Source organism: Chiloscyllium punctatum, chromosome 12 (genome assembly GCF_047496795.1).
Source record: "Chiloscyllium punctatum isolate Juve2018m chromosome 12, sChiPun1.3, whole genome shotgun sequence".
Taxonomy (NCBI): domain Eukaryota; kingdom Metazoa; phylum Chordata; class Chondrichthyes; order Orectolobiformes; family Hemiscylliidae; genus Chiloscyllium; species Chiloscyllium punctatum.
This window is the reverse complement of record NC_092750.1, coordinates 29,535,992-29,552,920: the sequence shown is the minus strand read 5'-3', so window position 1 is coordinate 29,552,920 and position 16,929 is coordinate 29,535,992. Positions and strand designations below refer to the sequence as shown.

The following is a 16,929-nucleotide window of genomic DNA, read 5'->3' as shown; positions in this document are numbered from 1 at the left end:
TCTTTGACATAAAAACCACCCTTTTTCATTGCTGTCCTCAGTTCTGAAGAAGGGTCACTGGACCTGAAAGGTTAACTCTGATTTCTCTCCACAGATGCTGCCAGACCTGCAAAATTTCCAACAATTTCCATTTATGTTTCATTATTTGTAACCTGTTGTGTTGCCTGATTCTTTTGGGTTGCCATAGAAGGTATACTATTCACTGACTAGACAATTGTTGTAGATCATTGCTACTGAAATATATGAGCTGATACCAATGTCAAAGAAGTGCAAGCTAATCTCTTCTTAATTTCTGTTTGCTTCCTTTCTTCTAGTCTCGAGTGGGACAAGAGGGACCTCTCTTTCATATTATTGCAATATTTCATACTACAACTTTGAGTGTTATAGAAGTGAAATTAGGGTTGGGGTTGAAAGGGTGTGATGGTGAGTTGGAGACCACCAGCAGGCAGTGCCCACCTGGAATATTCAGGAAAGGTATTGCTTCTGCCACTCTTAATACCAGCATTTGGTCCCCACTCTATACTCAGAAGGGAATAACACAGCCGGGTAGGCGAGAGTATGAGCTCACTTATAGGCTGCTATAGCCGAGGACTAGTTTGATCTGAATCACCCACAACATTATTACAGCAGTTTACAACACTGTAATTTGATGGTGCGGGTCTTTCAATTTCAGAAATTTGACCCGTACCCTACCTTTCTGTGCCTGTCAAGGATGTATGACAAACTGAGGTCTAAGAACTCAGTATTATCATAGTATTCAGTGTCACACCACAAGACTTCTGTGAACTCGGAATTCACATCGCCACAAAACTCCAAGGTCACTTAGACAATGTTCGCACTTGGAATCAAAGAGTCATAGAGATGTACAGCATGGAAACAGACCCTTCGTTCCAACCTGTCCATGCCGACCAGATATCCCAACCCAATCTAGTCCCACCTGCCAGCACCCGGCCCATATCCCTCCAAACCCTTCCTATTCATATACCCACCCAAATGCCTCTTAAATGTTGCAATTATACCAGCCTCCACCACTTCCTCTAGCAGCTCATTCCATACATGTACCACCCTCTGTGTGAAAAGGTTGCCCCGTAGGTCTCTTTTATATCTTTCCCCTCTGACCCTAAACCTATGCCCTCTAGTTCTGGACACCCCGATGCCAGGGAAAAGACTTTGTCTATGCCCATATCCATGCCCCTCATAATTTTGTAAACCTCTATAAGGTCACCCCTCAGCCTCTGACGCTCCAGGGAAAACACCCCCAGCCTGTTCAGCCTCTCCCTGTAGCTCAGATCCACCAGCCCTGGCAACATCCTTGTAAATCATTTCTGAACCCTTTCAAGTTTCACAACATCTTTCTGATAGGAAGGAGACCAGAATTGCATGCAATATTCCAACAGTGACCTAACCAATTGGTACAGCTGCAACATGACCTCCCAACTCCTGTACTCAATGCTCTGACCAATAAAGGAAAGCATACCAAACACCTTCTTCACTATCCTATCTACCTGCGACTCCACTTTCAAGGAGATATGAACCTGTACTCCAAGGTCTCTTTGTTCAGCAACACTCCCTAGGACCTTACCATTAAGTGTATAAGTCCTGCTAAGATTTGCTTTCCCAAAATGCAGTACCTCGCATTTATCTGAATTAAACTCCATCTGCCACTTCTCAGCCCATTGGCTCATCTGGTCAAGATCCTGTTGTAATCTGAGGTAACCCTCTTCGCTGTCCACTACACCTCCAGCTTCACATCAATACTGACGTGACAGATGATGATGATTTGATCATACTGAAGTGGCAATATACCTGCAGGTGGAGTACGGTTCTTTTCGCAAGTTTTACTTGCTTTCTAATAATACTGCAGCCATTTCTCGGAGAGGCTTTTATTGTGGCGGTATATTCACTATTCAGATCGAATATTTATTTTGTATAAATTGTAAGTATCATCATGTATTTATACGTGACTCCATACGTGGAAAATGGTGCTCATGGTCAACCCTATCTAAACCCCTAATCATCTTGTACACCTCTATCAAGTCACCCCAAACCTTCTTTTCTCCAATGAAAACAGCCCCAAGTGCCTCAGCCTTTCCTCATACGATCTTCCTACCATACCAGGCAACATCCCGGTAAACCTCCTCTGCACCCGTTCCAGTGCCTCCACAACTTAAAATGGCTTTTAAGCCATTTCCTGCACCCTCGCCTCAATACTTTTGTGGAAAAGGCAACAGCTTCTATCACTATGTATCCACAGCATCCACTTATTTTGTCTTTGTGCTTGAGTGCAAAATCACAATACATTCATAATGGACTTGAATACAAAACTTAGAGTCATAGAGATGTACAGCATGGAAACAGACCTTTTGGTCTAACAAGATATCCCAACCCAATCTAGTCCCACCTGCCAGCACCCGGCCTGTATCCCTCCAACCCTTCCTATTCATATACCCATCCAAATCCCTCTTAAATGTTCCAATTGTACCAGCCTCCACCACTTCCTCTGGCAGCTCATTACATACACTTACCACCCTCTGCATGAAAAAGTTGTCCCTTAGGTCTCTTTTATATCTTTCCCCTCTCACCCTAAACCTATGCCCTCTAGTTCTGGACTCCCCGACCCCAGGGAAAAGACTTTACCTTAACTTACCACAAAACTACTCATGCCTTTGCAGAGGAGGAGGTGCTAGATGTCTTAAAATGAATAAAAGTGGATATCCCCAGGGCCTGATCAGGTGTACCCTGGAACTCTGTGGGAAGCTAGACAAGTGATTGCTGGGCCTCTTGCTGAGTTACTTGTATCATTGATAGCCACAGGTGAGGTGCTAGAAGACTGAAGGTTGGCTAACATGGTGCCACTATTTAAGAAAGGTGGTAAAGATAAGCTAGGGAACTATAGACCGGTGAGGTTGACATCAGTGGTGGACAAGTTTGTTGGAGGGAATTCTGAGGGACAGAATTTACATATATTTAGAAAGGCAAGGACTGATTAGGGATAGTCAACATTGCGTTGTGCATGGGGTATTGTATCTCTCTGACTTGTTTGAATTTTTTTGAAGAAGAAACAAAGAGGATTGGTGAAGACAGAGCAGTAAACATAATCTATATGATGTCAAAAAGTGTGGCACTGGAAAAGCACAGCAAGAGAGGCAACATCTGAGAAGCAGGAGAGTTGATGTTTCTGGCATAAGCCCTTCATCAGGAATGTTGGGGGTTGGGGGGAGTGAGGAGGCTGAGAGATAAATACAAGTGGGGTGGGGCTGGGGGGAAAGGTAGCTAGGAAGGCGATATGTGGATGCAGGGGGGGATTGGTGGTGACAGGTTGAGCAGAGGGTGGAGTGGATAGATGGGAAGAAAGGTGGACAGATGGGACAGTTCAAGAGGGCGGTGCTGAGTTGGAGGGTTGGATCTGGGATAAGGTGAGGGGAGGGGAGATGAGGAAAGTGGTGAAAACCTCTTGACCTGTCCACCTTCCTTCCCAACTATAACCTCCTCCCTATCACCATTACCACCCCTCCTCAACCTGCATCTACCTGTAGCCTTCCAAGCTACCTTACACCCCCAGCCCAAACCCCCTCCTACTTATCTCTCAGTTCTCTTGGGTTCTCCCCACATTCCTGATGAAGGGCCTATGCCTGAAACATCAACTCTCCTGCCTCTCGGATGCTGTCTGACCTGCTGTGCTTTTCCAGGGCCACACTTTTTTGACTCAGATCTCCAGCATCTGAAGTCCTCATTTTCTCCTAGTGATGTAAATGGACTTCAGTAAGGCGTTCGACAAGGTGCTGCACTGTAGACTGATTAGCAAGGTTAAATACAGGAAGATCTAGCCATTTAGATACAGAACTGGTTCGAAGGTAGAAGACAAAGCTTTTCAGACTGGAGGCCTGTGACCAGTGGAGTGCCACAAGGATTGGTGCTGGGACCCCTGCTATTTGTCATTTATATAAATGATTTGATACAAACATAGGAGGAGGTATGGTTAATTGGAGGTTAGTGGACAGCGAAAAAGGTTACCTCACAGTTCAACTGGACCTTTATCAGATGGGCTGATGGGCTGAGAAATGGCAGATGGAGTTTAATTTAAATAAATGTGAGGTGCTGAGTTTTGGAAAGGCAAATCAGGGCAGGATGTAAACACTTAAAGATAAGGTCCTAGAGGGTGTTGCTGAACAAACAGGTTCATAGTTCCTTGAAAGTGGAGTTGAAAGTAGACAGGATTGTGAAGAGGGCATTTGGCATGCTTGCTTTTATTGGTCAGTGCATTGAGTATAGGAGTTGGGGAATCATGTTGTGGCTGTACAGAGCATTGGTCAAGCTACTTTTGGAATACTGCCTTCAATTCTGGTGAAACATGAAAGGTTCAGAAAAGATTTATAAGGACATTGCCAGGGTTGGAGGGTTTGAGCTATTGGGAGAGGCTGAATAAGCTGCGGTTGTTTTCCCTAGAGTGTCAAAGGCTGAGGGAAGACCTCAGAGAGGTTTAAAAAAATCACGAGGGACATGGATAGGATAAATAGTCAAGGTCTTTCCTCTGGGATGGAGGAGTCCAGAACTAGAAGGCATAGGTTTAGGGTGAGAGGGATAAGATTTAAAAGGGACCTAAAGGGCAACCTTTTCACACAGAGGGTGGTGGGTGTATGGAATGAGCTGACAGAGGAAGTGGGGGAGGCTGGTACAATTACAACATTTAAAAGGCACCTGGATGGATATATGAATAGGAAGGATTTAGAGGGAAATGGGCCAAAAGCTGGCATGGGCAAATTGGACTGAAGGGACTGTCTTCACGCTGCAGTGTTCTATGACTCTGACAGTTAATTCAGACTCCAGAAAGGAAAGGAAGCTCAGAACAGTCTAACCTTAATGATACGCCACTCCTCATACTGAAATATTCTAAAATAAAAGTCACCTATTAATACTTTTGTACTGAAAGAACTGAACTACTTTTGGTAATTGTTAGGGATCACCAGAGCATGATATAACTTGGAGGGTAAAAGCTGGGCTTTGTAACATGCACCTGTGCTAGAAACCTTCATAGCAGCCTTTCTGCTGTTGTGAAATAATTTTGCAAACAAAAGCTGCATTTTACTACAAACTTAAAGAACTGGGACTTAAAACGTTCAACAGTGCAAATCATTCTGAAACACTGATCTTATTACTAATTCTATCATTTTATATTGGAACAACAAGATACCGTTTGTCAATTTTATTCTCTTGGCTGATAACAAAAAAGTTCTGTAAGAAGGAATTTAAAAGTTTGGTTCCTTAAAAGCAATCAATCAGTTGTAGATTTATTCAAACAATAAAATTTTGTAACAACAGAGAGCATTGTAGAATGTAATGCAGATCCTCACACCTTGCAACTGACCAATGCAATCTTTTCCTCCAGCTAACCTAGATAGCCAGCCAATAGGAATAAAATCAACAATAGGTTGAGCAGAACTTGCCCAGTCCTGGGTCTCCCCAAAATGCCTGAGGATTTCTGGACTAGAATATGTTTATTCCATTTGGGGTGGCACAGTAGCTCAGTGATTAGCGCTGCTGCCTCACAGCACCAGGGACCTGGGTCCAATTCCACTCTCAGGCAACTGTCTGGAGTTTACCCATTCTCCCCATGTCTGCATAGCTCTCTAGTTTCCTCCTGGAGCCAAAGATCTGCAGGTCAGGTGGATTGGCCATGCTAAATCGCTCTGTCATATCCAGGGATATGCACTCAAGGTAGATTAGCTACGGGAAATGTAGGGTTACAGGGATAGGGTAGGTGGGATGTCAGTGTGGAATGCTTGTCAGTGGATTAGTGTGGACTCAGTGGGCTGAATGGCCTGCTTCTACACTGTAGAGATTCTGTAATTAGTCAAGATTAAATTTGAACCTCGGCTGAACGGAATTTCTTTACTAAATTTCCTGATCACCAACACTCTAGTTTGTGTTTAGTTTCTGTTAAAAGAAAGGGAACTTAAAATTACAAACACTAATTCAGAAGTGAAGATGCTGCCTGTTAAAGTTCATTGCTGTTGTTGGATAATGCATTCATCTGCTGAGAAAATTCAACACTGGCAGATTACCAAGCTACATTCCTTGTCTGAACTTATGCTTTCTTTTATTCCTGCATTTATGGAACATTTACATTGATGAGTATTTGAAATAGAAGGTACATTCACCAATGCTGGAGATTCAATGGTCAGCCACATTCAGGGGAAGCAGCAAAATGAATGATCTCTGAAGTTCGAGCCCTCGCTCTGATCCAAACACAGGACTCTGATGAGAATTCAAGGTCAATTCTACACTTCAGTGCTACTTCCTTCCTTGAACATCTTCCAAACCAAAAATTCAGGCATTAACCTCAATTAATATGACATAATGTTAAAACCAAATGAGGAAGATATGGCCAGCCCCTCTTTTCTTAATCCACTCTTGGTCAGTCACAAAGTTTTATTTATCATTTTTAGCACACAGCTAAACAGTTAAATTAAAACGTAGTTAATAAGATCAAAATGAGTGAAAGAAAGATGGATTTTATTATCGCCACTGCAAAAGAAAATGTAAGAAGTTAGTATCAAAAGCACACACAAACACAGATGAAAACCTTACAAAGAAATGCAGACAGGAAGATAAAGGCAATTGCAGTAAATGTTATGATTTGGAGATGCCGGTGTTGGACCAGGGTGTACAAAGTTAAAAATCACTCAACACCAGGTTATAGTCCAACAGGTTTAATTGGAAGCACTAGCTTTCAGAGCACTGCTCCTTCATCAACTGCCTGATGAAGGAGCAGTGCTCCGAAAGCTAAAGCTTCCAATTAAACCTGTTGGACTATAACCTGGTGATGTGTGATTTTTAACTTAACACAATAAATGTTCTTTCAGTCCTTTTGTTCTGAAAATAGTTTGAATATGTAGTTTCTAGCGGTTTTCTGTTTCATCAGCAGAGGCAACATTTGTAGATCTTGAGCTCTCAGTGAATGCTCATTTTTTCCAAGTGGATTTTTCACCAGGCACTGACATTTGGGATTAAGATAGACAGATAGAGAAAGCATTGTTTGTTGCTTACAAATCAATCCTTTTTCTTGTCCCTGCCCAGTTACTACAAATTATCTGTTAATAAAGGCCAATGTGTATATTCCCGGGTCTGCTCATTGTTTCAACTGGCAAGTGAGCCTTTCAGCTCCAGTATGTGAATGCATCATGTAGGTGTGAGTAAAGCAAGAGATGCTAATTTCTGGGCCCATTGTTGAGTTTCCGAGTCTCCTAATTAAAATGGCAATTTGGATGCAACTTGTTCATATGTTCCATGTGGGTTGCCTGAGCTTCTCAACAGATTGCAGCAGCCATTTCAGTTCAGTACTGCGTGTGGCTGCCGTCTGTGGAGCGTGAGTGAATGGAGGTGTTAGCTTGCCTTTTTGAACTCTATCGTTGGGGATAATCGGGGGGGGGGCACCATAGTGTAAAGGGTAGTTTCCTGTCTTGCAGTCTCTGAAAATGTGCAGCTGGGATTTAACTGTGGTGACAGTAACGTGAACTCCACCAAAACTGAACATCAGCAAACACCTCTGCCTGTCCTGTTACATGATTGTACAAGACAGGTTCCAAAACGGCCGTTTGTAGAATTAATGAAATAAAGAGCAGAAACTTGGATGAAAAAAGTCAACACGTGTCATGGCAGACCAGGCACCTTGAGTTTTACTCAAAACACCAAAAGTGGAAAGATTCGGTCAATAATTTCTGAACCTCCTCTTTAATCTCCATCCTGAATGTCTTAAATCTGTGCTGTTGCTTTACAGTTTTACCAATCATCTAGCACTATTTACCTCATTCTAATTAATAGTGATCTTTAGTAGGTCAACCCTTAACCTTCTCAACTCTGGCGTAAGAAACATTCATTCCTAAGAATATGCCAAGGAAAGACAAGGTTTGTTATAATTCTACTTTTACATGACATTTAGTGCTAAGACCTAAACTCTAGCTTCAGATCAAACTGACCTTAAGCTTGATAGACTATCAGGCCATGTTATCACAAATCTTTGCAGTGTTCTCAAAGCGAGGAATACAATGCTGGTGTGTTTGATACTTTCAGACTTTGTTTTAATGTAATTTCTGCACCAAGCCCTTCTAAAATAAACTATACTGTCAGTGAAATTCATGGTCTATTCATTTTATTCTTCCTTATCAAAAATGTGATCTCATACAGCACATTGAAGTTACAAATATAGCTTTATAATGATATTAGGGAAGGACTGGATGGCAAGCAAGAGATTCAGTGGGGCAAAGCAACAGATTGGTCAGAGATTGGTCAAAGGGCTGCACGGTGGCACAGTGGTTAGCACTACTGCCTCACAGCACCAAAGACCTGGGTTCAATTCCCGCCTCAGGCGACTCTCTGTGTGGAGTTTGCACATTCTCCCTGTGTCTGCGTGGGTTTCCTCCGGGTGCTCCGGTTTCCTCCCACAATCCAAAAATGTGCAGTTTAGGTGAATTGGCCATGCTAAATTGCCCCTAGTGTTAAGTGAAGGGGTAAAGGTAGGGGAATGGGTCTGGGTGGGTTGCGCTTTGACAGGTCGGTGTGGACTTGTTGGAACGAAAGGCCTGTTTCCACACTGTAAGTAATCTATCTAAATCTAAGACAGATTTAAGAGAAAATTTCTAAGGAGGAGAACTCATTGGTGAGATTAAAGTATTGAGGGAAAGGGTTTCAAGACATGCAATTGCAAATTTACCCCATAGACCCATATGTGTATGTGCGTGCACATGAGGGAGGGACAGAGAGATATATAGTGTGCGTGTGTGCGTGTCTGTGTATGTGTGTGAGAGAATGTGAGTGTTTGTGTGTGCATGCTTGGTAGAGTGCGTGAGTCTGAAGGAGTATAAGTCTGTGAGAGGTGTGTATGTGTGTGTCTGATTTGCAGAATTATATTTGCAGATACAATCTATTTTGCTCAAAAAGCACACAATCTGCAGGCAGTCAATCCATGTGACATATTATAAATTCCTACTTTGGAAATAGAACCAGTCTGACTCAGGATTGGTATACAGACAGACTCAACCCACTCAGGTTTAATGTATTGTCTAAGCTAAGATGTCACCCTTTTTTATAAAATCTTAAGTTTTCTCAGGAATGTGACTTGAAAGAAGTTCTGGGATTTACATATTAATGAATTGAAACCTGCAACCCATTCTAAAAGATGAATGACTTAACAGCAATATAGATTTGTTCAATATATGATATCAGTTGCCTCACACTATGATCTTGTGCTATAAATTCTGTGTCTTATGAGTCCGTCCCACTGGCTACCTGACAAAGCAGCAGCACTCCGCAAGATAGTGCTTCCAAATAAACCTGTTGGACTATAACCTGGTGCTATGTGATTTTTAACTTTGTCCACCTCCTCGTCATGATATTAGAAAGGCTGCCTATGTTTTAAAAGTGTGGTTCATCCAAGATGCTGGCCTGGGAATGGAATGGAATTGATGTCAAGACTCTGGACTTCATAGCAGGATTGCAAAGGAAATGCCCTTGATCTTCCCAATATTTATCAAAATAATGTCATTCAACCAGATGACAATATTAGCATGATTATTATTTATATATTGAATGAACAACATAAAAATAGAAACAAATTACTGCACATGTTGTAAAGCTAAAATGAAAACTCGTAAATGTTTTGCAAGGCGACCAGCGTATGTGGAGAGAGAAATAAAATTGAACTTTTCAGTTTAATGACCTTTCACCAGAACCTATGAAAGCTCAACCACCTGAAAAGGTTAACTTTTCTTTCTCTGTTGCAGACGTTGTCTGGCATACTGCGTATTAATGGTATTTTCTGAAGTGAGGCCAAAACAGTAAGTTGTTTTATATTAGTTTTAGATTTCCTTGTTGGCCAGGAGGAGTATCATTGATGCTTAACCTCCACTTCCCAGGACTTTTCTCTTCCCTCCCACAATGTGTGTGATTTCATCTGGCCCAAATTTAACACCTTCCCCACTACAAGACATTCGTGAACTAATCCCTGAGGATTTACAGAAATTGAGGAAAACTGGCATAAAACTCAGACAGACACAGTGGGAATCAAAGCAAAAATAGCACCATTATTTTTTAAATAAATTGAAAGCCAAAAGTTTTATCAATTACAGATGTTAGTTGATGTTAATATGTCAATCAAAACTTTGCACTGCTGGTGCCATCCAGAGCAAATAATACAAAATAAAAATAATGTTTGAACTGTGCCGCATTTGTTCAAGGTGGAGACAAGTGTGGAAGAAGCATTTTCAATATTGAATGCTATATAAAAGAGAGGAGTCAAACAGTAGTCCAGAAGAAATTTGCTTTGAAGGCAAAATTAGATTTCTAGTATTTGGTACTTCTGATAAACAGTCATGTCAGTCTGGTAATTTAATTGACCTCATTGATTTCAGATTCTTTAGTTCATACAATGATTACAATGATTACTGGTTACAATGATTAATAAAAAAGATCTAGTGGGTAATCTGACCGATACTGTATGCTCACTCTCATCATGGAATTCTGTAATATTTAATTATTAATTTCCAAGTCGATTAATTATTGTTGTTTTTATACAAACAAATTATCAATTTATTTCAACTTATTCAAATTGGTGTTCTGAATTTTCCTATGTATTTATTTGTACTTCATTGTGGGAAATGTGCATGACTGTATGGGTGAGCATTTATTGCCTGCCCCTAGTTACCCTTGAGAAGGTGGTAATGAGCTGCCTTCTTGAGCCATTGCAGTCTCATAGTGATGTTAAAAAGCGAATTCCATGATTTTGACTGAGCAACAGTGAAGGAGCAGTGATATATTTTAAGTCATGGTAGTGAGTGGCTTAGAGAGGAACTTGCAGTTGGTGGTGCTCTAGTGCTTCTAGATGGTAGTTATCATGGGTTTCAATTGCATGTCCATAACAATAATTCCTGGCAATAAGATACAAATGTGATCTGACTTCTACCTGAATACAAAAATGTTCACTTATAAGTGACTTTCATTTTAAAGACATAGAGGAACAGAAGGGGCACAGTAGCAGTGTCCCTAGCCCTGGGCTAGATGGTTCACCTGCCTCTAAGATGTGATGTAACATGCCTGAAAACAGTGATTGAAGTAACTATTGAGGAACGGATTGTAAAGTGGAATGCATTTTAAGTCTAATCTTTTACACAAGTTGCAGTCACAATCACATCACCGGAGTTTTACTGTGAGGTTGTCACCCAGATGATGAAATGACTTATGAGTGAAGAATAAGAAGATATTTTAATCAGGCCAAGGCAATATATAGAGACATGCAAACCAAAGAGGCTGGAGTTTCACTCCCTCTATATTCTACCACCTATAGTCAAGGCGAATGGTTTTCAGACTATCTGCCCGGACAAAACACATGCCAGTGCCCTGAAAATGTTGGCAACCTATGTAACTCTCCACTTCTCATTAACTGCAATGCTGTACATTATATTCCCTAGAGTTCCCACAGAGCAGCTGCAATGACTGCCTCTATCTGATATCAGAATATTTCATGTGTACATCATGCTTCTGTGATGTATATTGGATTTCCTAAAGCCATTTTAGGATATACTTGGGCGGAGCTCTGTATGGTTGGCAATGCAGTCAAAGGGAAGCTTAGATCTTCAGTTTAAATGTTATTGGAGGAATAAAATGCACAGGAGACAAACTGGTGCTACAACAAGAAAGCACATTTCCATATAGGTACGTAGGTGAGATACTTCAGAATAAGTTGATTCTGCCAAGAGGGAGAGGCCATAAAACATAGATGAAGTTCAAGAAAAGAGTCTTGTGCATCAGAATACGGTCATTTCCTGGAATTTTCAGGCAACAAAATACGGGAGATGTTTGTGTACAATTTCTGTGCATACTATGAAGTTTCACACATCTTTGATCATTATCCAATTGTTTAATAAGTAATCTGGAACTGCTTTATGACACCATCTCGCCCATGAGGGTAACAAAATAAACCGACAGTACCTTGTTGTTAGATTTCTTGCAGATATTTCTATATTCTATTTACCATCATGCAGTTCCTGGAACATAGCTTGATATTTAATTTGTATCCACGTAAGACCAATATAATATTAAATTCAGAAATTAAATCTCAAATAATATTTATCCAACTGTTTCCTATACAACAATAAATTTTGATGAATTGCTTTAGGTGATTGTCACACACTGACCTATTCCATCTACACAGCAACTGAACTTTTCTTTCATCTTCTTGAGAATGAAAATGAAGCCATGTTGAGAAGAGCTTTAGCAACCTTCATTCTAAACCTACTGGTTTAGAAAAACCAGTAAAAACTAGTTCTCAGATGCGTAATTCCAAGTCAAATCATTATTCACAAGTTTTACTGTTTCCTTCTTCTGGAAACTCAGAGAAGGATCTTTAAGCGTACAACAGTTTATATTATTGAACTTTATCCAATACAGTCATTTTGAAATAATTAATTCAAATTCTGCAGGGAAATCTGCCTGTATTATGCCCAATTTCTTGCCAGTAATGTTTTGTTGATGGAATGGATTTTAGACAGGGTTAGCCCATGATTCCTTCTGCAGGCATCCCACATTGTTGTAAAAATGTCCGAAGTGTCTGAAGTAGGAATCAGGTCTTTCTCAAACACTGATCAAAGGCTGCACATCCTACTTCCAAAGTCAGCTGAATATCAGTGAATCCTGCACTATGCGTGATCCATTTAATTTTTCTGGACCTACTGCATGTTTCAAGAAAGACACAACTTTTTAAAAAAGTTTTGCTAATGTGGAGTCAGAAGGGCACAATTGGCTGCTGCAAGTTGGGAAACCCACCACTTTTCATTCACTGCCCAACCAGAACATGACTGATGTCCAATTGAGATGTGCCAGTTTTGTGAAGGACCCAAAATGCAAGTTGCAATCACCAATTTATTCTTTCTGTCTTCAGTTTCAGGCACTAAATGACTTTAAGCATCAATAATCCATTTGAATTAATGCATTGCTTATAAAGGTTTGCAGCATTTTATAAGTTATATATGGATCTCATGTTTCACATACATATTCACAAACATGGTTATTCATATTGCCATGTAAAAGTGCACAATCTTGCAGATTTAAAAGGACATTGTTAGTTTGCCTTTAACCCTTGGAAAGTAGCAATGGACTTTCAGCCTGAAAAGGAAGGAATAACTCAAAACTATTTTCCATATCAGGCATTTACAAATACTCTGAGGGAAAAGTTGATGTGTTTCTAACAAAACTGTGAACAAGTTCTTTATCTGCACATTTAAAATATCACTCCAAGTAGCAAATGGAGCAAACCTTCCTGATGTAAGATTCAGAAAGAAATTACATCTCACGTGGGGAAAATACATGCAACCACAGATTGCTATTGTTAACGAAAAGCTCCAGTTATTAAAACATGGAATGTCGTGAGTTTGTGCCACAAAACTTACTTCTTGAATGCAGATGTGTATTATTATTACTTTTTACACCATAAAATCATTTCTCCATTTGGTCTAGACCTTCTGGCCATCAGCAATCCAGGTGCATCAGTAAAATGGTGAGCTTTGGATCCACTGAGTTCACACACTGTTGTTGCAGCAGATACAGCAACACTGGTTGGTCCACAGTTAATTGTTCAATATGGAGAACACATGTGACCCAGAACGGTACCAATGTACACTGTCAGTAGATAGATATTGCTAAGTACGCGCTGAAATCTTCAATGGGATTCATGAGGGTGCCTGTGAACATCACTGAACAAGTTCTCAAACTACTTTTGACATTTTCAGTCAAGGTCAGAAGAAACACTATTCTTTTTCAATCAGAATCTGGTGGATTTTATGAATGGAGCTGAAATTCTGCTGAGTTAAGTTCTGCCTTAATTTCCATTATCTTTGCTTGTGCACCATCAGAGCGCTGCCCCAAAGAAGGAACTTAAACTAACAGATGACAGTGATTCCCAGTGGTAAATTTAAGTTTTGGGCCTTTCTATCCTTGTTTGCTTTGACTTGCACAGGATTGCTTGCTTATTATTAATTCAGAGTATATATTACACTTTGCCTTCAATAAATGGAATGGAGGTCAACAGGCTGCTGCCAACTGTACCAAGAACTGACCATCTCTGAAAACTTCCAAAGATGTTGCAAAGAACCCTTAATTGAACTGATGTGAATATGTAGCAACTTAAATAAATATAGAAACTTTTTCATCATTCATGGGATGTAGTCCTCACTGGATGGGCCAACATTTGAACTTGAGTTGGATTTATTGTTACCACATGTACCGAGATACAGTGAAAAGTGCTGTTTTGCTTACAAGCTGAAAAATGTGTTGCTGGAAAAGCGCAGCAGATCAGGCAGCATCCAAGGAGCAGGGGAATTGATGTTTCGGGCATAAGCCCTTCTTCAGGAAGGCAGATCATACCGTACAAAGTTTATCAAGGTAGCAGAACAGAGTGCAAAATACAGTCTTATAGCCATAGAGAAGGTGCAGAGAGAGAGATCAGAATTAATATTTGAAATGTCCATTCAAAAGTCTGATAACAGCGGGGAAGAAGCTGTTCCTGAATTTGTTCATACGTGTATTCAAACGTTTATGCCTTCTGCTTGATAGAAGAGAGTGGAAGAGAGTACAGGTAGTTGTCCTATAACATGCGTTCATTAAACATGATTTGGCTGTTACACAATTAGTGAATTGTGAATTTTTTTTAAAAAGTGAACTCCCATTAGTTGTTACGCAATTCCATCCCCGACACTGACCCAAACAGAAAACCCAGCCTCAAGATCCTCTGTCCGCCAATGCAAATTCAGCTAAAACAGGAATGCAATCAGCTCTGCAAGCTTGAAACTAGCAATTGTTGTCTACATTCAGAAGGAACTTTACTTCAAACCAAGAGAGAATCTTGAGGAGGACTGGACTTCTGAATGGTACAGTGCTGTAGTCAATGATTTTAGTGTTAAAATGTTAAATTTACTGTATTGTTTCATTAAAACATATGATTTAAAGATTTACTTAGAACATGCTATCATTTGTGTTAGGCTAACTATTATTTTTGTTTTAATTTTTATTGATATTGGTGGTTCACCCCAACACTGTTTTTCCAAAAGGTCCCATTATTTGTATTGCACAATTTTCTATGACATGGTGTTGCACAGGAACACAACTACTGCATTACAGGAGAATTTCATGTATAACCAGGTGGGAGGGGCCTTTGGTTATGTTTTCTGAGGTAGTGGGAAATATAGATGGAGTCTATAGATGGAAGGCTGGTTTGCATAATGGAATAGGTTGTGTTGATGACTCCTTGTAGTTTCTTGCAGTCTTGGGAAGAGCAGTTGCCGTACCATTGAGGCACCCAGATAGGCTGCTTTCTTTGCTGCATCTATAAAAAATTGGTAAGAGTACTGTGGACATGTCGAATTTCCTTATCATCCTGAGAAAGTGCAGATGTTGTTGGGGTTTCTTGACCATCATGTTGGCGTGAATGAACCAGGGCAGATTGTTGGTGATTATCAGTCACAGGAACTTGAGGCTCTTATAGAGTCATAGAGATGAACAGCACAGAAATAGACCCTTCGGTCCAACTCGCCCATGCCAACCAGATATCCCAACATAATTTAGTCCCACCTGCCCGCACTTGGCCCATGTCACTGTAAACCCTTCACATTCATATACCCATCCAAATGCCTTTTAAATGTTGCAATTGTACCAGCCCCCACCACTTCCTCTGCAGCTCATTTCATACACGCACCACCATCTGTGTGAAAATGTTCCCCTTTAGGTCCCTTTTATATCTTTCCCCTCTCACCCTAAACCTATGCTCTCTAGTTCTGGACTCTCCCACCCCAGGGAAAAGACTTTGTCTATTTATCCTATCCATGCCCCTCATGATTTTATAAACCTCTATGAGGTCTCCCCTCAGCCTTTGACGCTCCAAGGAAAACAGACCCAGCTTATTCAGCCTCTCCCTTTAGCTCAATCCTTCCAATCCTGGCAGCATCCTTGTAAATCTTTTCTGAACCCTTTCAAGTTTCACAACATTCTTGCGATAGGAAGGAGACCAGAATTGCACGCAATATTCCAAAAATAGCCTAACGAACATCCTGTACAGCCGCAACATGACCTCCCAACTCCTATACTCCTTGCTCTGGCCAATAAAGGAAAGCATACCACTATCCTATTTGCCTGCAACTCCACTTTAAAGAAGTTATGAACCCGAACTCTAAGGTCTCTTTGTTAAGCAACACTCCTGAGGACCTTACCATAAAGTGAATAAGTCCTGTTCCGATTTGCTTTTCCAAAATACAGCACCTCGCATTTATCTGAATTAAACTCCATCTGCCACTCCTCAGCCCATTTGCCTATCTCATGAAGATCCTGTTGTAATCGGAGGTAACCTTCTTCCCTGTCTACTACACCTCCAATTTTGGTGTCACCTGCATCTTTCTAACCATACTTCCTATATTCATATCCAAATCATTTATATAAATGACAAAAAGTAGTTGACCCTTGTGACACTCCACTGGTCACAGGCCTCCAGTCTGAAAAACATCCCTCCACCACCACCCTCTGTCTTCTACCTTTGAGCCAGTTCTGTATCTAAATAGCTAGTTCTTCCTGTATTCCATGAGATCTAACCTTGCTAACCATTGTTCCGTGGGGAACCTTGTCCAATGCCATGTTGACGTCCATATAGGTCATGTCCACCGCTCTGCCCTCATCAATCTTCTTTGTTACTTTTTCAAAAAACTCAATCAAGTTCATGAGACATGATTTCCCATCTCCACCTCATTTATTGTCCATTCCTAGTTGCTCTTGAGAAGTGATGGTGAGCTGCCTTCTTGAACGACTGCAGTCCATCTGGTGTAGGTAGACCCACAAGGTCCAGCAACACTGAAGAAACAGTGAGCAGTCAGGATGCTGAGTGATTCAGAATGTTAC

The 16,929-nt window shown here is 40.8% G+C and overlaps 1 protein-coding gene across 4 annotated transcripts in view; it reads right to left on the bottom strand.

Annotated features, from left to right (window-relative positions):
- The window catches only part of fbln2 (fibulin 2), a 187,427-nt gene that overhangs the window by 89,472 nt on the left and 81,026 nt on the right, over nucleotides 1-16,929 (bottom strand). The gene's annotated exons all lie outside the window — the stretch shown is intronic.